This window comes from Pipra filicauda, unplaced genomic scaffold (assembly GCF_003945595.2).
Source record: "Pipra filicauda isolate LSUMZ 115617 unplaced genomic scaffold, ASM394559v2 scaffold59_size3379749_pilon, whole genome shotgun sequence".
NCBI classification, from domain to species: Eukaryota; Metazoa; Chordata; class Aves; order Passeriformes; family Pipridae; genus Pipra; species Pipra filicauda.
Window position 1 is genome coordinate 3,225,547 of NW_024104753.1, and position 16,988 is coordinate 3,242,534.

The 16,988-nt window shown below is 37.2% G+C and overlaps 1 long non-coding RNA gene across 1 annotated transcript in view; it reads left to right on the forward strand.

Moving 5' to 3' along the window:
• LOC113984487 overlaps positions 1 to 10,038 on the forward strand; it is a 120,204-nt gene extending 110,166 nt beyond the window's left edge. Inside the window, exon 4 of the long non-coding RNA XR_005566001.1 lies at positions 9,972 to 10,038. This is a non-coding gene — a long non-coding RNA (uncharacterized LOC113984487). The remainder of the gene's footprint in view (positions 1 to 9,971) is intronic.
• Positions 10,039 to 16,988: the final 6,950 nt, after the last annotated feature.

Consider the following 16,988-nt stretch of genomic DNA (forward strand, 5'->3'; position numbering starts at 1 on the left):
ACTTAGAGTTATTTTTGCCATGCATAAAGTGGGTTGCTTCTTTTCCTCTATACATTTATGGTTTCACTGAAACATCTAACAAAACAAATATGAGGATAGCAGAGGCACTCTGCAAACTGCAGGTGCAGACAACAAGAGCTAAAAGGTATTTGTATCTCAGGATGTAATTCAGTTTACAGCATTAACTGAGGCTGTACTCCACACTGGGTTTCTCAACAGCTGCTGAAGCTCTAATATGTTTTGGCCTGGGCTTTTTCTTCTGAAAGTGCTCTCTGTAGTGTTTGTAAGCAGAGAAGATTTTGCCTGAGATGTTGAGCTAAGCGATGCTGGTCTAACGTGTGTCGTTCTACCCTGGAGCACTGGGTACCTCTAATACTTCTAAGAAACTCACAGGTGGTGTGTGAGCTGCAGCTTTGTGGAAGCTGATTGCCTCCCCAGCTCCTGGTTAAACAGAGTCTATAAAGCCCAGCTTTCTGTCAGAAGAGCCATTAATATATGTCTGTTCTGCACCTGGAAGGCAGTTTTTCAAACTTGAGGAAATACTGTTATTTTGGAGTCTTTTAACACTTTTCTGTCTTGGAAGGAAAGCAGTGAACAGTTTTGGAAGTGCAGGGGCTGGAAGAGGGAGGCTGGCACAGAGGGTGGTCAGATTTTCTATGCTTCCTTAGGCAATCAGCCTAAAACTGGGCAGGGAGATCTATACTAACACCAAGTTTGATTACATATTTCAAAGCCCAACTTTATGTGGAAATGCTTTGATGAATTTTTAAACAGTCTCACAGAAATTCCAGAAAAACATTTGTACTGCCAGTTCCTTAAAAAAAGTAGTTCTTAATCAGGGCCTGGTGCTTTTTTTCAGTTAATTGTTTTTACTGGTTGTACTGTAAATTCAAATGCTAACTTTTTCTAATTAGAGACTTGTTACACACGTGATTGAATATAGGAAAATTAAAGCAGATATTTAAAGAATACGTGTATTCATATAATATGTGTATAATGTCACTGAAATAAAATAAATATTACTGTTGTTTTAAATGAGTTATTGAGGCATGGGATGAATACCTTATTTACTTCATTGCAGATGTTTACCGTGTCTATCTCACATTTATGGATGTGCAGAAACAAATTCTCTGCCTGAGAGACATTCTCCAGGTGGGGTGATGTGGGCAGGGAAGGTAAAAATGACATTCTGTTTGATACATACCCCAGTGACTGCTAAAGCCTAGTCAAAGGAAATTGGGAACAAAATTGATGAGATTGCTAAAATAAAAAAAAAAGGTGCCAAAGAAAGGTTTTATGTGAGTGCTGGTGAGCCTGTGAGAAAGTAGAAAGACAAGACAGTGGCTGATGAGCAATGTACAAGTTTTCCTACTTTCAGGTGACAATTCTGCTAGTATTTGTGCTGTCTGTTTGAAAGGGTAGAGTATTCATTTGTATTTCTAAACTTGTAGTGTTCTTTATTGTTAGCTTATGTCTTACTCTTAATACCTGTAGTTATACAGGCATATACTTTCCTCGTGGTCTGAAATATGTCTGTGTCATCAAATTATTGTTATATAAGCTCTGTAAACAGTGATGATTAGACTACTCCTCTTTTTCTAGTTCAGAAGCAGAAAGAACCATTAGGTTTATCCGGTGTGACTTTTTACATATCACAGTCCATTACATTTCCAACACGTAACCCATTTTACAGATGAAGATTGTGGTAAACAAGTAAATTAAGCCAATTAATCTGGGAGATTTTGCTTTGTACAACACATTGAATAGCAGGGATGAAGATACATTTGCTGTCAAGTATCTGCAGCAGTCAAAAAGCGGAGTGAGATGTGCCTAGGTGGTATCAATTGATGTTTGATATATATTTCTCTGACATTCCAGTTTCCCCTTAAGATCTTTATTAAAGAGGATGCCTGACAGCTGGTGCTTGTTCTTATTTTTTTATTAATAAGGATGTCTTGAAGCAACAATGGATGTCTCCAAAGACAATAATAGTGGTAATTCTTTGACTCTTTTACTGGTCTTATGTCTTGGAGTCTGTGCTTGTCCCTTCAAGTTGTTAATCAAGAAATTCTAAATTTAAGTGGTTATGTTTCATTTTATTGTGAGTCCCCTCTTTCTTAGGTCTTTAAAACAATTGCTACTGGTGTTTTCTCCTTGGTCTCTGCTTTTACTCGTTTTACTTTGAGTGAGATGGTTTTATAGTATTTGGCTGCATTCTCTTTGTCTCAAATTCTTCTCATTCTCTCAGTTTCCCTGACAACTCTCAAAGATATATCCTGTGGTAAGGGGCTTTCTGAGCTTAGTGTTGAGGTATTGCTCTTAGAGGAAAAAAGAAAAAAACAAATTCTCCAACAAGAAAAAAATAAGAACGCTAAAAATGAATGCAAAGCACATCTTAAACCTTTCCTAAATGATTGCAGGCACTATCTGTTATAGTGTCAGTGCCATGAAACGATGCAGTGCTGGGAAGGGAGAGTGCAGTACGTGACTACCCACTGTAATCATAAAGAAGATTATCAGGAGAAAAATGTGGCCTGAAGCTGCAGGTTTATATTAAGATCTGCACTTGGTTGAAGTTTGATGACAATAAGAACGCCCTTAGTTCAATTCCGTCCTTCAGACTTAAAATTTCATAAGTTATTCTTCCTAATGGTTCAGTAGAAGTTACAATATACTGATGTTTGTTGTTCCCGAGTGGAAGAATCATCTTACTTTCGGTGGAGACAAGCAAGCTGAGAGAAAACAGGAAATGTCAAATAATTGGATTTAGGAGATATTTAACTTGTCCGTTTCCGCTGCTTTGTGAATGCCCGTATCTTGAGATGGTCTAAATCCCTGCTTACACCAACCTTGCATCTCCATGACTCTTGGTTTTAAGGAGGAAGGGGAATGGTGTGATAATACAATCCTTCTCTGTGGCATCATAAGCTTCATATTTCAGGAACTATCTATGTAATGTGAGCAGTGCAAACATCAGTAAATAGCAGGTATTGAGCCATTTCCCTGCACAATAACAGACAATTATTTATTTTGACCATCTTTTTTCTGCTGGTTCACTAGCAGGATGTTCTCAGTTTGGTGCATACTGGATTAAATTTGGGAATGTAAAACTCTCTTAAAGTACCTTAGGTTCGTGACTTAAAGTAGTTTTAATTTTTCATGACTTTAAAGTACTTCTGACAACTGACAGATAGCTCTACAATTTATAAGAAAAAAGCCATCACACTATGGGGAGACTTTAAAGTGTTTATTTTTTTGTGTTAAAAATAAGTCCAATTATCATTCTTTGAATTACAGCAAGCGCTTTACATGAAACTAATTTGCGAGAACAGGGAGAAGTATGCATGTCAAGGAGTATGTTTTAAAAGTCAGGGTAGCAAGTAGATGTGTACAACATTGCTACATCTATTCTCTTTAGCCTTATGTTTTAATGTCCCCATTCTGTCAGTTTGCAGTTTTAAACAAATGGTTCCAAATGCCACTGATATTTTTGCTTAAAAGACAGAGTCTGTAACCCTTCAGAGATTATATTAATAGTTGCAGTGCTTTGCTATACACAGCATTTCAGCATTTTTCTTAAAAGCACATTCTAGAAGCACTAAATCTGTAATCATTAACCTTTCTTTTCTTACTAAAAGGCATTGTTAAATTAAATGATGCATTATTAATAAGCATTGTTTAAAATGGAGCCTAGCAAAGATAATGTGCTATATATTCTATCACAAAGAATAAGCTGTGCTTAATTTCTCTCTCTACCTGTTCTGGTACTATAGTGCTTCCCTGTTTATTGTTCACAATTGATTATTTTAGCCTGATTTTTTGCTATCTATTGACTTATTCCTTTGTCTATTTATGCACATTTATGCATAAATAGGCAAAGGAATTCAAAGGCAGATTGGATGGGGTCCTGAGTGACCTAATCTAGTCTAGTGAGTGGCATCCAATCCAGGGGGATTGGAACCAGATGAACCAGATGAACTTTGAGGTCCCTTCCAACCCAAAACCTTTCTGTGATTCTGTTCATCTTGCACTGTTCATCAAAAGGCACTATAAGGCACTATAATAAATGGCTTTATAGCCCGTTACTATTCTAAATACCTGCCTAGCTAGGTTTCTTAGTTTTCCCCTGGCTTGGAGTAACAAGAAGAGAAGTCTCAAATGAGATAAAAGAGGACTATGGCAAAGGGAGCTGTTGCTTTTGCTTCTTTATTGAGACATTAGCCTGGGAGGTGTGCAAGGTTGTTTTATCAATGCCTCTCAAGACCAGCAGTACGCCTGAGGTCACATGTAACCCGAGGCACATCCATTATCTCTCAGGACAGTTAACATGCCCATTTCTTCCCTCTGATTGCAGTAGAGAGGGACTTCAGTATAACCACAGAGCAAATTCTTCTGTCTGCATGTGCAGGTTCTGGGAATCTTAATTATTTTATTAAAGTCCCTGCACAGACGAGTTGGCTAGAACGGCGGGATGAGATCTCTAGTTGTGTTTTTGTGTCAGACTGTACTAATTTCAGAGATGAAAAAACTTCAGCTGTAAGATAAATGTCGTTTCAAGACTAAAGACCAAGCAAAAGAGCTTACCATTTGTTTTTATAATTATAGCTACTTTTATTTCATAACAAAATCCAGTAGGTACCTTTAGTTTTTGATAGAGACATTAAAGCATAATGACAAGAAACATTATCGTATCCAAAGATAGTTTTCCAATCCCTTATATTTTTGGGGAGGGTGTATTCTGAGGAAGGAATGCTGTGTAAACTTTCCCTGTTCTACAGTATTTCCTGGATCTTTTCAAGCCACTGTTGGAACTTCATGGTGCCAATCCACAGGGACCTTTGGCCACTTTATGTCATAGCATCGAAGTTTGGACACAAATGCTTTATCATCAAATCAGTGCTTTATTATGGCAGTGATTAGAGAATGTGTAAATCTGTTATGTTTTGCATCTACTTTCTTCTCTTTATGTTATTAAAACATTGCCATGCATGATTTTATTTTAGTTTCTTTCAAAAGAGGAATACTGTCTCTCTAGTGAGATGGTAATCAAAGGAGAATTGCTTGTAACAATAGCAATTTATGCAGCCTCATGGGAATTAATTTTGTATTTTGTAGAATAATCTGGGCAAATAAAGAAGTTGCTCACCACTGCAAATGTCATCTGAATTACACAGCTCCCAAGAGCTACAAGTTTTTCACCTCAGATGGGTAACTATTCTCAGTTTTGAAAAATCTGCTTACCTGGACCTTAACTTATGTGTTCAGTTCTTATTTTCCAGACTACTATGGCTTGCCTCTTGTGGACTCAGTCAGTGGCCATTGCACATAAACAGGAGATCTAGGATGTTGTAAGATAAAGTCAGTTTTATCTTGTAAACAAAGCACCTCGGTGCTTTTGGGGAGATATAAGGGAAAAGCATTTTTAAAATATATGAAAAGAAAAGAGAAAAACAGAAAAGAAAACATTGTTTGTAAGGCTTTTTTTCTTTTTCTTTTTTTTTTTTTTAAGAGCAAAATGCTTGTGTTCTTGTGTGTTTAAAGAACACACATATGCTTGGACAGCACTGAGATAGATGTCCATGGGCCTGGATGTTTTACAAAGGTACCAAAGGAAAGGTTACACAGATAAAACATGATAAAAGGATTTTTCTGTTTAATGTTTAAATGTTCAGTAGAAATCTAAAATATGTTGCTACACTCCTTGACTCTTTTCTCTAATACAGAGTTCTGAATCCACATTGTACAGATTATCTTTCTGAAACATTTATAAACAGATCAGTGCTTAGTGGTAAAATTGATGATGTGGTGATTCAACCTTTTCTTTAGAGCTGTGGCTGGAGGTAATGGATAATACAGTGATGGGCTAACAGTGCCAGCATTTAAAGCATAAGATGTAGAGCTGCAGTGAACCTGTGACCTCTGTGTTACCCCTCCCGTGCAGTGCCCTCCTGCTGGTGCTCTGGGGAAGGGTCCCTGCCTTTGCTGTGCTCCAGGCTGAAAAGCTGGAGTAGATTTGCTGGAATAGATTTGCTGCATGATTGGCTCAATACTGGGTAATGTTTGAGGGCACTCCAAAATGATTGCTGTATTCTAGGCACTGGCTTAGCTGACTGTCTGGTGATGAGTCTGATATGAAGGCATTATACTTTAAATAGGTTACTAAATAACTCAATTTCTTGCAGAAGCTCTTAGAAATCTGTCTCTGTAATAGTGTTTATATTTTAGATTAGCCAACTTACTGGTGTCCAGGATGATACATTTCTGCCTCCTGGTTTCTAAATAAGTCTTCCCCTGTGCTTGTGTGATGTCTAGCAGTAGTAGCAGGTATTATCCATAAGCAAGCACCGAGGAAAAGACTGGTGTATTTGTATTAGGCTCCAGTTTGAAATTTGTCTTCTCACTGTCACACCATGAATGTTGGAGCTGAAAAGGAAATTTCAGTTTTGACTGGAAGATGTTGTTTCATTTCAAACAAACAAAGTTTCACAGAACTGCAGCCATTCATTCTTGTAGGGCAGAGTTTAACATCAAAACAAGGGAAGGTATAATGCTGCCTTCCTTTACCCCAAAAACTTACAGTAGGCTAGGGGCTAGTGTTCATTATTGGATGTGTCAGTACAAGAGCCCACTTCCTATTCTAAACACAAATTAAAGTCTCCTTAAACCTCAGTTTCCTGAGTATTCTAAACAAAATTATCTCAGTTTTGAGAATGTAAGTGGCCATAGGCTTAACAGCTTTTCAAAGTATTAAGTTGGCTTTACTGTAACATCTCAGATGTTTGCATAAGGCAGGAAAACTATTTCTCTTTCCATCTGATCCTGTGTTTCTGTATTATATTTAGCAGCATTTTGCTCTTGATGTCCAGCTGTGTAAATTTGTTACTTGAATAAAGAAACTGTTTTTAATGTTTCCACACTGAGCTTTTGAAAAGTAAATGGCATGATTGTTGTAGCATTAATCTTTTCAACCTCTGTCAATTTAATCAATTTAATCAATTCCTTTGATTAAATGACAAATAACTTTCTTCTCTACTAAACTATACATGGAGCTTCCACTTCGTACTTCCATATTTCCTTGTGGAATCTCTTGGTGCAATGATTAAGGGCCTTCTTTTTGCTGCCTTTGAGTGTTATTCCAGTGCTGATTTTTGATCAGGAGTATGCTTTTGAATTCCCTGTTATCCATACTCTACTGATTTTTGGTTCATAATATGAAGCAGTCTCACAGTGCTTGACTTGGAATACTTTAGGATGATATTGACTGGAAAATATGTTCTAGGAACATATTTCTTAGCATCCCACAGTGTGTATCCTCCAAACCCTGAAAGTTCAAAGCATGCACTATGCATTCGAGTCTCCATCCAGGCATCCAAGGAGTGAAATTCTTTCTTAACTGCAAAGTGTAGGACCATCTATTGACACCGGTGAAGAAAGTATTTCCTACTATTGCATACCAAAATTCTGTGGTTTTGATATTTAATGTTCAGTTTAGGAATGCTTTGTCCATGTCATTTAAATCCAGTCATCAGTATCAAACATACTGAGGCCTTTTTTTCAGCTTATGTGCTCCACCTCTCTTGCCAGCATTGAAAGACAGTGTAAAGACTTCATTTGAAACAAACATCTCTGTCTGCCCTTCCTTATTGCTGAAGGAAACATAGTTGAGGGAGGAAACTGTTATTTCCCCACTTTCAAGTAAAAATGTCTATAGACTCTTTCTGAACCATCTTCCTCTAAGTTTCTGTACATTTAGTGGAGTAAAGATGTGTTGCACACCCATACTCATGTTTTGCAAACATGTTTTCTGTTTGTATGGTGTTTGTAGTTTGGCCTGTAACAAAAATGCATGATGCAAGGAAAATGGAAGAGTCAAAACATCAAGTGAAGTCATTTGGTTGTAAGCAAACCATTCTGAGAAGTTTATTCCTTTGTTTTACTCTGTCTTATTTCGTTAATGGAAGCCTAGTGTTTATGACAACTAATAAAAAAGAAAAGGAAATTCTTAATACATTAAAGCCCAAAGTTTTTGTTAGTGGAACAAAGTAATTTCAAAAATAATAACCGGTCTAATTGCAACTAATCAAAGTTGTCCTACAGTTCTGTCCATGTGGATGTAAATGCCCCTCCATACACAAAGGGACCAGACAGGGAAGGCTACTCTTTTCCATGCTTTACCCAGGACCCCTGTGTCAAGTCTCTTCTTCTCTGCTGTGCTCTGCTGTCACTTCCTTCTATTGCTGCCTCCAGAGCCTGATCAGCACCGGGATGACCAAGGAAAGGACTCTGAACATATGCCATCAGATCTTTCTCCCCAGTTTTTAAGTCAGGCCTTTCCAGAGCCTTCTGTCTGGCTTCCAGGTCTGCAATTTCCTGCTCTCAGTGCAACTGTTCCAGCCAAAAGCTCACCTCCCGTCCCTTAATCCTCTGAAGGATTTCCAAGTTCTAAGCAACAATGCCATTCTCTTCAGAGGATAGGAAAGGCTGGTCGATGATGACAACTGCCTTCAGCAGGAGGCACACCTGGAAGATTCCTGCAGCCATGGCAGATCTTCCCTTGGAGGAGAAAGAAAGGTGGAATGACCCAAAATTCAGACTAGATTCCCTCAAGAAGAGCTAGGAAGGATGCTCCCCAAGGCAAGAAAAGCTTTTGCATCCTTTCTAGCCCTGACAAAAATGCTGGAGTCCAGAAGTGCTCCTGAGTGCTGTTGCTGCAAGTTCAAAACCCAGCTGCCCAAAGAGGTTTCATCAGCAAATCATGAGGATGAAAGTTGCATGTTGAATCTTTGAAAACTGAAGGCTTAATATGCGAGCAAATAAGTCTTTATGACTTAAGTGTTAGTGGTCTTTGTTTTTAGGTCAGATACTGTCTCCTTCTGTCTTTGAGCTCAGTGTAAATATCAAAAATGAGAAACAGCCTCAGACTACTTTAACTCTTCATTCTTTATAGTTCACTCCTGATCCTCCTCTTTGTCTATTCCAGGTCACTGCCACCTTCTGCCATTTTACTTCCTGAAATTTTTCTTGAATGAATAAGAGGCTGCTGAACTTTTCTGGGTTTTAGGATTTATTTTTGGGGGGTTAAGACTTTGGGATTTAGCTTGAACACTTTCTAAATTGAAAACATGACTTTTACTTACTGCTATGCAGATGTCATGGATGACACTGACAGAAGTTAGCCTATTTATTAGTATATCAAAAACTCTGACCTTTAAACACATAAAATGCTGTCCTAGTTGTTTTAACTAAGTGGTCAATTTTCCAATTTGAAAAGCCCTATTCACGTCGGTGTCAGCTTTTACTCTTCATTGATTTATTGGTATTTGTTCAGAATCACATTTAAGCTAATGCCTTTGTTTCTCAAACACTTGTTTTTATCAATACTTCATCTGCATCTGAGAAGACTCTCTCCTGGATCTCTTTCATGTCCATTTGTTTTTTTAAGCATTCCTTAAGATCTCATGGAATCTCCTTTGGTATTTTTGTATTCATTTGTGGATATCTGTTTTTAGACTAATTCCTTCAAACTTTCCTAGTTAAAAAATTAATTAAATAATACGGGTGAGTAAGTAAAGTACACAGGTGATGTATCAACTTGAAAACTCTAAATTAATTTTATTCTAAGATTAAAAGATATAATGATGCTAAAGGTACTTTTTTGAGGGGAAAGAAGTGCTGGGCATGTTTTCCTTTGTATGTGGCTGAAAAGGTTAGGTTAAGTGCACTCTCTCAAGGAGAATAAATCCCTGCCCATGGAGCAGGTGCTTACTTTTCCACAAGATTTCAGAAGCATTCAGAACCCTCCTGTTCTCCTTCCTGAAACATTATTTTCATGTGACTTGTTTTCACTTTAGTGTATAAAAAATTAGGTACCAAAAGAGAAGAAATGACTTCTTCCCTCTTATGCACTTGAGGAGGCCTGAAGTATTAGGAAAGCTTCAGAGCTCACTTCTGGAATTATTTTTCTTTTACAGTTGGAGTAAAGTTCAAGGAGTGTAGCAGCTTGAGAGCCAAGGCAGTGCTACTGAAACTAGGACAGAGGTGAGTGTTGGGAAAGGAGAAAAATTTTACTGTTTGAAATCCTTGATCTCAGTACCTGGTGGGTTTCAACACCTCTCATTTTTCAGAAGGATTATATGTGTTCAAGATTTAGTATCCCATTTCTTCATTTTGTGTGTAACAAGGCACGTTAGATGACTTCCAATAGGACATGGAACCAAAACAAAGAAATCATAAAAATCATACGTAAAGTATTTGTACAGTCATACGTGGGAAACAGAATCCATATTTTTCCAGTCTTACATTGTTCAGAAGTTGGCTTATATGTTTTGTTTGGACTGATGTCAAACTGTGGAATCTTTTGATGTGTTTTATACACGGATTTCTGGTGGCTTTCTAATGTTTTTCAGCAGTTAAAAGTGAATTAGAATAGCATCTAGAAGGAAATTCCCTCTATTTTCCAGTCTTTTCTCCAGTCTATGTTTGTAATGACTGCTGTAGATTTCAGGAATACAAAGAAATTTATTAATCAGTGGTCTTTAAAGGACTTACATTCAGAGATCAGTGCAGTGCCCTAATGAATGTTTCTAACTGCTATTTGCCTGCTATGAATAATCTGATTAAATCTTCTATATTTGCTCTTAGTGTTGAGTTAAAAGAACTCATTGGTTTGTAGTTTCCTTTTTACTTTTTTTGTTTACCAGATTCTAAGAAAACTGTACAGACACATGGCATTCCAACCTTTTAGCAAGTTACATCCCCATCATATATAGAAATTGTGGCATAAACAATTAAATCTTAGCAAAAAGTTTCACAGGATTAGAGTTGAGTAGGGTAGACACATAAAATTTAGAAATACAGGCTAATACAGGAAAGCCTCCAACTGATATTTCTAACAGCTTCCCTGGAAATGAGATCTAGCTTTAAATTTTCAAAGGAACCAGTGTCAAAATTTCAATTATATGTAGAAAATTTGTGGGGTTTTTCTGGTGCTTTTGGGAAAAAAATTCTCACTGCAAAAATTTCTTTTATTTCAAAATAACATTTTGAAAATCAAAGCCTTTTTTTGCTGGATACTAATATGTAGCATGGAAAGCACACAGATATTACTAAGGGAGTAATTAATCATACAGTTAATATCAGGATCTGTCTCACGTTTCTTCTCTTACTCCCTCCCTTCAAAGATCTGTTTGCTCTTCAACTGTTCTGTTCAACTGTCATCAATGAGCTCTCTGTCACTAGCCATCATCCACATATCTTTCTTTTTTTAACATTTTTCTTTCTTTCTTTTCTTTTGTTTCTTCTCTTTTTTTTTTCCCTCATGATGGTTTTCATGAATAAGGGACATTACTTTTTTTACGCTTCTTAGTGATGGTTAGAAATTGTTGTCTGCCATTAGAGAACTTCAGACTTTAAGTATTTAAAAATCTCAAAACACTTGTGATGTAACTATTGTGAAATATTAATCAAAAGTAAATCTATAAGTTGTTTATCCTACCACTTTGTAATAAATTAAGAAGTTGCTCTTTCCTTATGTGAGGAAAAGCCAGGTGAAATCAGCATATTACCCTCTTCAAAGGCAGATTATAGAAGACAGTAATTATTGAGCTCTGCTAAAATCACAAAAAAAATTTAGGAATACGTGTATCAGATTCATTTGTGTCAAGGGATGACAGCTGAGAGACATCATCTTGCAGGAGGTCTTGCACATCTTCTCTTGGAAATTTATGGATCTTATGGAGGTATTTTTGAGGCTGGAATGAGGGAAGAAACAGGCATAAAAATAAAACATCTTTAGCCGTTCCCAGTATATTGCTCTAGTCACTATTTTCTTTATCTATGAGCCTATGGGACCCAAATACATACTCACTCTTACCTGTGACAAACTGACAAGTGGGATATAAAAATGAAAGATTTTTTCCCTTAGCTGTTGGCTAAGGAATCATTGATCTTCCCTAAACTAACATTAATCTCAGGAAGGCAGCAAAAGGCTTATGGGTCTTTCATAGAGTTTGAAGGTGGGAAATTGTTAAACAAACAAACAAACAGATTCTTTTGCCCATATTCCTTATTGTTGACAATATTTTATGATACTGTGGTTGCCAGTTGATTATAACTTATATTTCATTAAAATTTTGTGCTTGGAGCATAACTACATACTCTTTAAAGTAAATTAACTTAGGCAGTACTCTACAATGTAACTGATTAGAAAACTAGACTTCTTTTGCTGCCTGAATCATTAATAGAAATGCTCCAGTGATGAACTCTTAGAAAGTGCTCTGAAATATTCCGTACAACAATCTTTAGTCAAATTTCAGAGTAGTGACAGAAGGTATCTTGTTTTCTTTGGTGATCAGGTAATTTAAAATAGCATAAAAGTATATGGAGGCAATTATTTTTTAGCTTTCTGAAATCAAAGTAGCAGGACTTGGGAGCATAATATGCTGACATTTTGGGGAATAAGTTGGGTGTTTTGATTGCCAAGTTATTCCTTCTGCCTTTCCCAATCCTTAGTTCTTCAGGAAGAGTTTACATAACCCGTGATGGATACTTTGTTGATATGAAGTAGAACGTGGATTGGTAGAACTGGTTTTGGATTCCTGTTAGGACACAGTCTTTGTACCTAGGTCACTTCTCTAAACGAAGTATTCAGAAAATATTAATATTTTAAATTTTGTGAAGTTATTTTGTACATGGTTGATAATTCCTTATTACGCAGTAAATGCATAGACCTTGCTTTTAACACAAAAACTCCCCTAGAATCTGGCAGCAGCAAGTGTCAGAATTTCATATGTTCTTGCCTCTACAATAAAAACAAGCCCCCCTCTCCCAGCTCCCCTGATCTATCACATGTACATAAACACACTTTTCAGTTTTGCAGCTTTCTATCTGATTAGTAAAACGTATAGGGAGAAACCACTTGTTCTTGTGCAACTTGAGAACAATTTCTAAACTCTCATGTTTTTCTCTGACAGACCAATGAAATGTCTTACAACTATTTATCTGTGGGTTTGTGTCCTCTAATACTCGGGATAGCTCGTGCCAGTGCATGTGAAAGTGGTTGTATACCATATAGCTGTGCTCCTTCATCATTCTGGAAGCATTCCTCAGCCATCTCTCAGGCTGTCATCATCAGTATGACACATGAAGTGCTCCTGAATAAAATCTGGACATGCTGGCTGTGTGTCAAAAGAGTGGAAAATGGCTAATGTTCGTTTTTGGCCCTGCTTTTTGGCAATCTCTCCACCTGATTTACCTCCGTTAGTGAAATCTTGCCGATCTTTCATAAATGCATATTTTTAGTTTCTGAAGTACTTGAAGCTGTCACTGGAGTGAAATAAAAACTGTCCCCCTCAGTGAAGAATTGGCTGTCTTTGTATTTCTGAGTGCCAGTTAAGTGTGAGATTTGGTTTCCTTTATGTGGTGGGCCCTGATTCGAAGGGAGAGGGTTTCTCAGTTTGAAGCTGAACCACCTCGAGGTTCTGCGGTTGCTGACTGAAGGCAACCAAAGCCTGAACCGCTCCTGAGCATAGTTAGTAGTTTTCAGGAAAGCTCAAGTTCACCAAAATGCTCTGTTTTAAAGGGAAAGAAAGGAGACATGGGACCCCTTCACTCTCTCCAACTCTCTGAAGGAGGCTGTAGCAAGGTGGAGGCTGGTCACCTCTCCCAGGTAATAGGAAAGGCACAAGAGGAAACGACCTCAAGTTGTACCAGGGGAAGTTTAGATTGAAAAGTTTAGATTTTTAAGGAAAAATTTCCTCACTGAACAGGCTGTCCAGGGAAATGGTGGAGTCACCATCCCTGGAGGTATTTAGTGGGATTGGACATGGCGCTTGAGGATGTGCTTTAGTGGGATTTGGCAGTGTTGGACTCGATGATCTTGGAGGTCTTTTCCAACCTTAACCATTCTATGATTCTATCTCTGAGTGGCAGATAAAATTTAACTTCAGGGTTGGCAAATGTTGAATGCCACTGTTATTGGCTGAATCCAGTACCTAAGGAAGAGTATCTATGAACAAATATAAATGTATTTTTTTCCACATTTGAATTTCCTACTTTCCTAATCTCTCAGACTATTCTGGTGATTAAATTGTACACTACAATGAGTTTAAATTATGAGTTTAAGTTGAAATAATTCCCTGGTTTCATAATTATACATTAGTTTATACCTGAAACAAAGTGTATAATGTATGTTGTAAGGTACCAAGTCATGTAATCCTAATTATGAATAATATGTCTAGCCATATGGTAAGTACATAATTAGATAAAGAAGGAAAAGTTTATAATTATAGCAGGCTTAATCAAAGATGTACAGAAACTCCAGTAACTCTGGAGTTGTACACATTAATAGTTTCCATTGTTCATAGATGAACTAAATATTTTGATGCCAGAGGAATTAAATTCTTTTGACTTACTAATTTGGGGACAACTTTTGAGAGGTGACAGTGTTTTCTTTCAATTATGAGGCACATATAATGTTCCAAATGTGAACTGTGACTTTTGTAGAGAAAGGAAGATGTGAAAAGTGGTTCTGTATGAAAATATACTTGATATTAAAACTTAATGGATGAAGACATTTATAGCATTATGTTTTCACATCTTTTATTCATATACAGTTTTACCAAAGTATTCCCATCAGCCTGCTATTTTCATTTCCCATATATTTACATATACTTTCTCAAATAATGTAAAACTGTGTGGGGAAAAAAAATTGCTAAATTATTTTTGAGAGGGAGAAAGTGAAAGTGAAAGAAAAGAGTGACAGAAGTTGTGTTCTGGTCTGAAGTATCAAATTACAGTCAAAGAAATTAAAAGTTTCTGCTTAGTGTTCCCTTTGGATGGATTTTGTAGTTTACACAGCTGCATGCTTCAAGATTATATCAATGGAAGAAGTCATAGTGGGTCTCCATAGAGAAGGAAGATGGCTAGATGAGTTGTTAACTTGCCTCTTTTCCTATTAAAAATATCCCTGCATCTTACAGATCAAACACCTCTCTTTTCTGTAAACATGGAAGAAGCCTCAGTCCTGGTATTTTCCAGCAATCTTTCAGTTTTGATTGGAAACATCTTGTCAACTCACTTTCACTTCTGTTCTGTGCTCTGAGAATGCTTCTGTGCTCTCCCTGTTTAGTGTAAGCACATTCCCAGTGAGACCAAGGGCCTGTCAGATTAAACTCAGTGACTGGCATTTTGTATTCCCTGGTATTACTGTAAACTGTGTTTATTTATTTTTTTCACTTGGCTGTTCACTTAAAGACATCACCAGGATTCCTCTGTTTTAGTCACTTGCCTTCCACTGCCTTAATTTTAGGTGATGAATATGAAACCAGTTCCCACTTGCAAGTGTCAGTCTTCCAAGAAAACACATTTGTTTTGATGACAGCTCACCTTAATGTCACAACTTAGTATATCACCTTCATGAAAAACCCATATTAGCTTTTTCTTCCTTGTAAGAGCTACAGCAGTGCCATTAATCCATGAAAGTGATTCTGGTTCTTATTCCTTTCTTCAGTATAGAGCAATATCCTGACTTGGACTGCTTGTTGCAATGAGTTCCATTTGCAGGGGAGGCTGCCAGGCTTTGGCTCTATATTTTCCATGTCTTTATTTCAGGTCACTTATGGCATCTTTGATTCTCAGTCACTTAAGAGTGGAAGCTCACTGCATGTACCTCATTATAGAGACATAGATTCCTATTTCTACTACGTATTTGAGTATTTTACACTCCTAGGACTATCTGTTAATTAATAGACTGCACAACAAGAGCAGAACAGCACCTCATGGTAATGCATCGGTCAAAGAAAAATAATCAATTACATATTCTGTGCTGGGAAAGGCTCTCCATGTTGTTCTTTTGAAAGGGAAGAGAGGCAAAGTTAATTTAATGAATAATATGCTGCAAGTGCGAGAGAACAGAATCAATCATTAAAATGAATTGCACTCATATAGTCCCTTTAAGAGTGGCTGAGATACAGCAGAGGGCAAAGCTTTACAACCAGTTATTTGTTGTTGTGCAGGGACACAAACATACACGACGGAGAGCAAGCAATCACAGTGGGTGATTTTTGCCTTGAGGCAAACAAGAGCACCTGCATGTCCATCACCTGTTGGCTTCTAGTGGGGTAGGACAATGCCAGATGCTCAGAATGAGCCCTGGGAATGGTTTTCCTCTCAGAAATAAAGTGCTTCGTTGAGTTCCAAGATGCAGTGACCATCCTAGGGTACTGTCTGAAGCAGAAGGAGGTGTGCAATTTCGAGATGCTAAATAAATTTTGGACTGGGGTTGAGTTGTATAAATAACTGGTGAAAGTCAGAGGTGTTGGAGAAGACGTTTGGTGTAATAAATGATGAACGGAGTTTAGCAAATTTCTGTATTCAAAAAGCAAGGGTGTTCTGTGGGAAAGGGTTTTTTTAATCACCGTTTTTATACCCTGGGGAGGGGGTGGAGATGGGTGGAAATAGGTGCTTTTATTAAAATAGATCTGCAATCCCATAATAAAATCATGGTCCCTTTGGGCCAGAAATTCTCAGCAGAAGGAGCCCTATAGAAAAGGAGGAAACAACTCAATATGCAACTATGAAACAAACTGTGTCAGATGTATTTTCCAATGACAAACATAAATTGGATATGTATAACATGATTATCTTTTCTTAATATTGCTTACGGTTTGAGTATTTCTTGTGCGCCACCTTCTAATTTTTGAGGAATAAAAAAGAGTCTGGTTATCAATGAGCATAAAACATTATACTAGAATTAGAGAAAGCTTAGTGTCTTACAGTGTTCAGTACTGTGAAATTCTTCTGCTTTCTGTCGTTGTGTAAACCACATAACATAATTAGAGCGAATTTTCATGCCACATATCAATTTAATATTCTCTTCCTGGACTGTGGTTGGAATTTTAGATAAGTATAGCTGGTTATTTTGTAACAATAGATGTCTACTTTGGAATACTGTAAATCAAGATTTTCAAGGGGGAAAAAAGAGCTTTTTA